The following is a 7,440-nucleotide window of genomic DNA, read 5'->3' as shown; positions in this document are numbered from 1 at the left end:
AATTAAACATAATAAAACTACTTCTTCCTTTCTTTAAAGAAAAAAAAGACTTGGCTTCACCCTGCCGTTTGGAAATCATACATGGTCATTGCCATTATGATTCGAATTGAATTAAATGAAATAAAAATTGAGTATGTTATTTCACCAAAATATGAGACCAAAGATGGTTTTTTGCATGTGTTTATTAGTAGAATTTGCTATATGAATAGCTAATATTTATTATTAATAGATACACTGATTAAAGCCATACTAGTCATTTCCATTAGCTTACCCTCAAACTTCTACAGAGCTGTCCGTCTGGTTTTAATCAAAACCAAATGGTAATCCAAGTTCTCAGGCTGGAACAGCTAAGAGGAAGTCATTCAGAGGAGGCAGAAGAAAGAAAAGATAAACAGATGATATTCACTAAATTTGTATAGAGCAAAGGATGTAGATGCTGTGGGTTACTCTGGAGACGTGATTCAGGCACTCTGTCAAACTGGAACGAAGTAGTTACAAGTGTTTTATGTCAGCAAAATACTAATATGATCAAGATGGAGTCTGTCCTTTTGCTTTTGCAGAGCTGGGTTTGTGTGACTCTGGAGGATTTACTGAAGAGGTAAAGCAATGTATACCACTGCCTGCAATATGACCGTGTTTAAATCGTAGCATTCATTTTTTCGGATCCAGCTTATTCTCTAGAGTCCGAATGCAATTTTAGCATATGCGTGTAAACAGTATCTATCTAACCGTCGTCAGAAAAGCACTAGACTCTTTGACAATGCAATGTGTTAATTGAGTTTAGACGATGCTGTTCTCTGCCTGTTTCGCACTACCTGGTGCCAAAGACCAGGCGTTTCAGAGACGTTCTCCAGTTGTTCTGGATAACTGCTATGTTTGCACGAACATTTGAGATGCATAAAATATTTTTTCAAAGGAAAAAAAAAACTGAGGGGGAGGGATTGGAAAACAGTTTTACATTATGTAACTGTAGCACACATCTTCCCGTTTGACAGAAATAGCCCAGCAGTTTATTAAGCTGAATGTCTTGAAATGCTCAGTCTTGTAGTCTTTTTTTCTTTCCTCCCACCTCTGCGCTCTCTCCCTTTCCCTCTCCCTGGCGCAGGCAGGCAGGCAGGCTCGCTGTGTCTCTCTCCCTCTCCCTCTCTCTCAAAGGCAGGAAATACTTTTCAGGCAATCTGGGCCTGGTTGTTGAGGCCCCTTTCACAAAACATCAGTCTGAATTTAGTAGACAGAAGTCACTGGGAAAAGCTTGACAGGCTTGTGCTTAGTTAAGGCTCCCTCCAGCTGCAGAGGGTGTTTTTGTTAGAATCACACATTGAGCAAAACTGCTTAGAATAGAGCAATGATCTCAGTAGCGAAATCTGAACTTTTATGCTAGCAGGAGCTAACTGGTAATGGCCTCTTTTGTTTGTTTGTTTGCTCCTTCATTTTGTTTTTGGTTTGGGTTTTTTTTTTTCTTTTATTGACCAAAGATTTTAGGGAGGTCATGTCCGAACGCCAGAGTCTCTTCATCTAGGTAAGGCTGTCTTGGAATCTTTTTTTTTTTTTTAATTAAAAAAAAAAAAAAGAGGAAAGAAAAGAAAGATCAGAAAAGAAACAAGCAGTATCCAGCGCTGGAGCTTTCTGCATTCAGGATCTCAGCACTAAAACTGGAGGTAAAAAAAATGATAATCATTAAAAATGTACATTTAGTTGTAGACTGCCAATTCTGTTTATCAAAATGTGCCAGATCTGTAAAAAATCTTCTTGTGCGTTTTACTTCATCTTTTAAAAATATGTTTGATGTGCTGAACTTTATTTGCATTCATATATAAATAGAACTGCATGGTCTTGCTTGCATATTTTTTAATGGACATTAGATAGGAAAGCTAGACGTGTGAATGATTTCTTTTTTCACCTCATTTGCCAACAGGGAGGGCATTTAGGGCTATGTTTTTTTCTCTACACCCACCTTTCCCTTCCCTTCCCTCCCCTCCAGCAGTAATGATCATGAGGAGTGTTTTAGGTAGATATATCAGTTATACCTCTGCTGGGCTTGGTCTCTAGCCTTTTCTCAGTCCTAGATGAAATTTGTGGTATAACTGACAATGCAGTCTTAAATGTGTACGCTTTAAATCTGAAAATTCAAGATTTATTTCTTAGCATGAGCTAAATTAGGTTATTTTTAGTAACCTATCATTAGATACGCAGTTTGGGGTGTGCTGTGCTAGCATTTGAAGAGGGAAAGTAAGATTCAGTAAATGTCAGCTGACTATAATTTTTGATGAAGATGTATGAATTTACTCAGACTTTTTTTTTTTTAATCTAGTAATCTATTTTTAACTATTAAAAATAACAAGAACCTGCTGTTAAGGAGTTTAGAGGGAATTTTGGGATGTTATCTTTAACTGAGGTGTGAATGGAGCTGCTGCTATTTTACATAGAGGCTTGATTTAATTATTAAATTGTTATGGACATCAGAAGCATTTTTTTTATGGCAATCTGTATAGTATCCTTTGTCTTGCTAAAAATCTAAAAGGACAGTTGTTGCTTATAAGTAATGTGAGAAATTATTTTTCTTATGTGCGTTATTAAGGTTCCATATAGTTATTGGCCAGACTGGTAACTAAACAGGGGTCATTTGTACGCATATTTCAAGGTTTTATCTGTATTTTTACCGAATAATTTTTCAAAATGAGTGGCAAGTAATGAAATGTGGTGTGAAAGGACATGAAGGACCAGTATATACTCCAGAATGGGCTCAAAACTCTGCAATAGATTGAGAATTGTACACCTTATTGCCATTTGGGTGGAAGAAAGTTGTTCATGGTGTTCAGAAGTGGCTCTGGGTTATGAAGGGCATGGCTCTGAAGGGAACAGGGAAGAGCTGGTTGTCAGTAAATTGTCCCTGGGTATATCCTGGGATGAGTTTTAAAGCCACAGTCACGCATTTGCTTATGGACAAGCCTTCTCCAGTTCAGTGCCCTAAACTGGGAGAGCTGTGGTAGGTAGGTGGTGGGACTGAGAAGTTGAGAGAAATCTGAACGGCTGAGTGTCTGCGTCACTCCTGTGAAATCTGTGCTGGAACTTTGATGTCTCAAGGGATTTAGCATTAGTGGCTTTTACTGCACTGTATTCCCATACTTGTTCCCACAAGTATGTGTGTACGTACTTAGTATTAGCGAGTACTCTAGTTAAACAGGAGAGAAAATACCACATAATAAGAATAATTATTCTATATCAAGAGGTGCCTTCTGCAGCACTGTCTTCTGGGTTTTAAATTCTATAATGACCTCATCTGACCTCACTTGCAAATGAAAATACTTGACACCTGAGACAGCTGAATAGAGTAGACAATAGAATATAACACAGAAAGTATTTTCTCATTTAACTCTGAAGTTTCTTACACAATATAAGAAAATGTAACATGGATAGCTGCCCATCTTCTTGATTTAGATTTATTTAAAAGTCCTGAAGACAAATCACAGCTCAACTCCTGGTTCGAGTTAGACTAAAATTTCTCTCTTATGCTAACTTCATTTTGGTTTTTAAGCTATTGTTGAAGAAAAAGAATTCACAGAAAGCATACTGTCTAAAAAAAACCCTGAAAATTATTTTATAGATATATGTCAATAATGAACTTAGAAAATTAATACCTAAAGTATTTTGACCTTGATGTGTTCCTTCAGAAATACTAATATTCTTAATTTGAAACAAGAAAATAGCCCGAGTAGTTATATCAGATGACTTCTTTGAACAATCGGAAAAAATAATGCAAGTGGTTACATTCATGTACTGGAAAATATTAAAATAGCTTTCCCTCACCATAAACTTATGTGCCTGCAAACTTTTTTTTTCTTTTCAACCTTGTACCTATTGACGATCAGAGCACTTGAACAAAATAATTTGTGTATTTGGGCCTAATTCCTGAAGGTGTCTCTAATATAAAGCCACTCCCTCCTAAAAGAAAATTTAAAGCAAAGAAACAGCTTGGGTAGGCAGTTTTTGAATAGGTGAGTTTTATAGTAATTCTTCTCAATTGCTGAGCTTAAAATCAATTTTTAAATTATTCTTTAAGTAGTGAAATAATAGAAGGATGCCCATTTTGGCTTTTTCATTAATCTCAAAAGTTAAATAATTTTTTTTTTTTAATTATCAGAGGTGTTAAGCTGAATTTTATATTATAGTTTTCTGTTCTTAACATGATTTTTTTTTGCTGAAATGTATCTTCTCTGACATAAAGCTTCCCTGAGGAGGACAGTAGCAGAAGGAAGAAGAGAACTTACAAACAGTTTTCTCTTTTCTCAGAAAGGAGATACATTTTATTCTTCTTTTTTCTTTTAGTCATCTGGTTCCATTTTCTATTGTTTGTTTGTCTGGAGAAAAAAAATAAAATATTTCTTATGTTGGTGTTCTGTTCCTTTTACAAAGGAAAAAGGAAGAAGACAAAAATAGAGTAACACAGGGGTAAGAGCAATTGAAACAGCATATCCAGAAGGGCTAGATCTTGATTTCCTTCCTAATAGGAAAGAGCCTCTGGAGGTCTTTGGTACAACGCCTCACTCAAAGTGGGGCCAACTACAGCAGATTGCTCAAGGCCTCATCCATTTGGGTTTTAAATATCTCCAAAGATGGTGATCAGTGTGAATACTTAGTAAGGACTTTAGGCTTGGCTGTATACACAGGTGTATTTTTTATTCATGTGTATGTCTAATATGTATATGTACACATATACATATGAATGTGTGTATGTGTGTATATATATATATAAATATACCCCAAACTAAATTTATATAGCATTTTCACAAGCAAATCTTATATATATATTAGGATTGTTAATATTATCTTTATGGAAATAATTACCAATATTGAATTTGACTATGTTTTTGCACTGCTGACTGCAGCCCATATTTTACCATTGATATTTGTCAATGCTTTTAAAAACTACTTATTTTATGAACAGTCTCTTGTTAGAGAATTTCAAATCCACTATTACCATAATTGCTTGTTTCTCTTGAATGAGGAAATCGCTCATGTTGAAATTAGAAATGCCTGCAGTTTTATCTCTGGCATGTTGCACATCAGCCATTGAACACAAATACAATTTTATGTATCTACATTAAAACCAGTTTAACTCATACGATGTACTCTTTACTTCTAGCCTTCACTTCCCTCTAGGCTCTTTTTCTTACTCTGATTCGTATTTCTTGTTAGATATTTTATTATGCCTTGTGTAAAAATCCAGTAGGTTTAGATTAAATGCCCTTGATCTTTACGAAAGTTTGTAAATTACTTATGTTACCTCCAAATCTCTAATGGTTCTCTCACCCTCTAGCTCACTCTTCATCAGCTCTAGGCTTTCCAGGGTAGGTAGCTGTTAGTGAGAGTTTCATACAGCCTGCTGCACTAGATCTCAGTCTTGACATATACTCTTTAGTGCTAGAATAAATAGACGTTCCAACTTTAACATCACTGTACCTGTGGGATGTTTGCCCCATGATCCAAAATTTTGCTTTGGATAAGGGGGACTCAGTGGTGAGATGCAGAATGAAAATTTAATTAAACTGAGAAGTAAGGAAAACCTAGCGTAGTATGGAGGATTGTTGCAAAGTGTTGTTCAGCTAAGGGAGATAAGAGAAAATGGAAGAGGCAAGACGAACTAGTGAGAAATTTGCCTAGACAAAGCAGCTGGACGTACATTATTGCAGCTGGAGTTACATTATTACATCTATGAAAATGCAACTTATTAAAGAGCATCTGACAACCTTAATTTTGTATTATTATCATCTTTGCTAAAACCATCAGAAAATACGAACCTGTTTTGTTCTCATGAATTTTCCCAGCAAGACACAGACATTTAATGGGCAAGGAAGCTTCCTTTGGATTCACTAGTTCAGTCTGGAGCATTTAACCCTCCACTTCTGACCAGTCCTGAGAGGCTCAGCGCACTGGAAGTTGTACTGTTAGATTCATTACACACTTTTTTTTGTCCACAGCTAAATGGCAGATAACCTTTTCCATTTTGATTGAATTATTTATCTTTGGATAATGCTGTTTTATCAGAGAGGTGACAGAGCTCAATAATAATGCACAAAAATAAGAAGGTTTTCCTGAAAGGATGGTCTCAAAGAGTTGTACCCTCCACCCAGAAGCTGGACTTGGAAGATTTCATGTGCAGAGACAAATTTATATTTTAGTTCCATTAAATACCTATGTGCAGGATATGTCTGCCTTTCTGGAAACTTCCGAACCTTGACTCACTCTCAGCTTAGTTAAATATATAGGTAAAGATTTTTAAAAAGCTTTTACATTTTCTGTGAGAATTGGAAGCTGGTAAAGGAAATACACCCGTATTAGTCTTCAAATAGAGGGAAGATATCTACAAATTTCAAAAGTAATCTGTTTTATTTTTCCTGTACTCATGCATTCAGCAGCAGTAATTTCTGGGGTTGGGTATGTCTTTCCAGGCAGGCTAATGATAATGAATAGCAGAGTATCATCATAAAATTGGGACACCAGCTGATGAGTTTGGAATTGAGGTATCTCTGTAAAATATTATGGAGAAGGTCTATTGACTATGACTAGAACAGTCATATTCTCATTATGACTGTTATAAAGGCAGAGAGAAAGGGGATAAAGAGATACAAAGACACTGTACACAAAGATAAGCTTCCTCAATTCAGAAATAAGACTATTATAATGAAAAATGGTCATTTGCAAGGGTTAGTTCTGATGAAGACTTTTTCTCCCCAATTTCACCAACATGGAAAATATTTTTTTTCTTTCCCTTCCTTGAAGGAAGTGGACTTAATTAGGTTCTCCAATGCATTTCAAAACCCTCAGTATGCATTAGATGTTTTTTCTCTATATAGTTCCAAAGAAATGCCTAATACAGCAGCCATTTTGTTTAATTTTTGCTTTTCACATATTCAGTTACATTCCAGAAATACTTGCTCAGTTTGCTCTCAGTACTCTTTTACAGGTGCACCAAAATGGGATTCCAAATGATACTGTTAATGGTTTGTTCCCACCAAAAGCACAGCTATCTCAGTTGTCATTCTCTCTAGATTCTTGATGATAAAGTGTTTGTCTTTATCGATGGGACAAAATAATTTTCAACCCTTTATGTACAAAGTATATGCATAATAACATCAAAAATACTTTTTAGTCCTGTCTGCACCAGGAATGAAAACATGCCCCCTACTCTTCAGTAAGCAGACTGGTTGCCAAAAAGTCGTTGTCCATAGTGCCTCAGATTTCATAGCTCATGGCTATAATGAGCACCAGAAGTGTTTCTTTAAATGGAAACACTATATTAGAACCTTAAATCTCAAAGGCATCAGAAATGTAAGCTGGTTAATCTATATTGTTTTCAAAAGGACCTCCTGTAGCTAGAAAATCAGTTTTTCACTAGAGTTGGGTAAAAAAATGGAATTTCTTCAATCCTGGGCGGGGGGG

General features: G+C 35.9%; 1 protein-coding gene across 1 annotated transcript in view; it reads left to right on the top strand.

Moving 5' to 3' along the window:
- Positions 1 to 1,420: 1,420 nt before the first annotated feature.
- DLC1 (DLC1 Rho GTPase activating protein) overlaps positions 1,421 to 7,440 on the top strand; it is a 232,739-nt gene continuing 226,719 nt past the window's right edge. The window contains exon 1 of the mRNA XM_026846700.1: positions 1,421 to 1,519. The gene's annotated coding sequence lies outside the window, so the exon portion shown is untranslated. The remainder of the gene's footprint in view (positions 1,520 to 7,440) is intronic.

The sequence above is a fragment of the Athene cunicularia genome, assembly GCF_003259725.1.
Source record: "Athene cunicularia isolate RWA chromosome 4 unlocalized genomic scaffold, athCun1 chr4_part1, whole genome shotgun sequence".
In the NCBI taxonomy this organism is placed as follows: Eukaryota; Metazoa; Chordata; class Aves; order Strigiformes; family Strigidae; genus Athene; species Athene cunicularia.
This window is presented reverse-complemented; position numbering and strand designations above follow the sequence as displayed.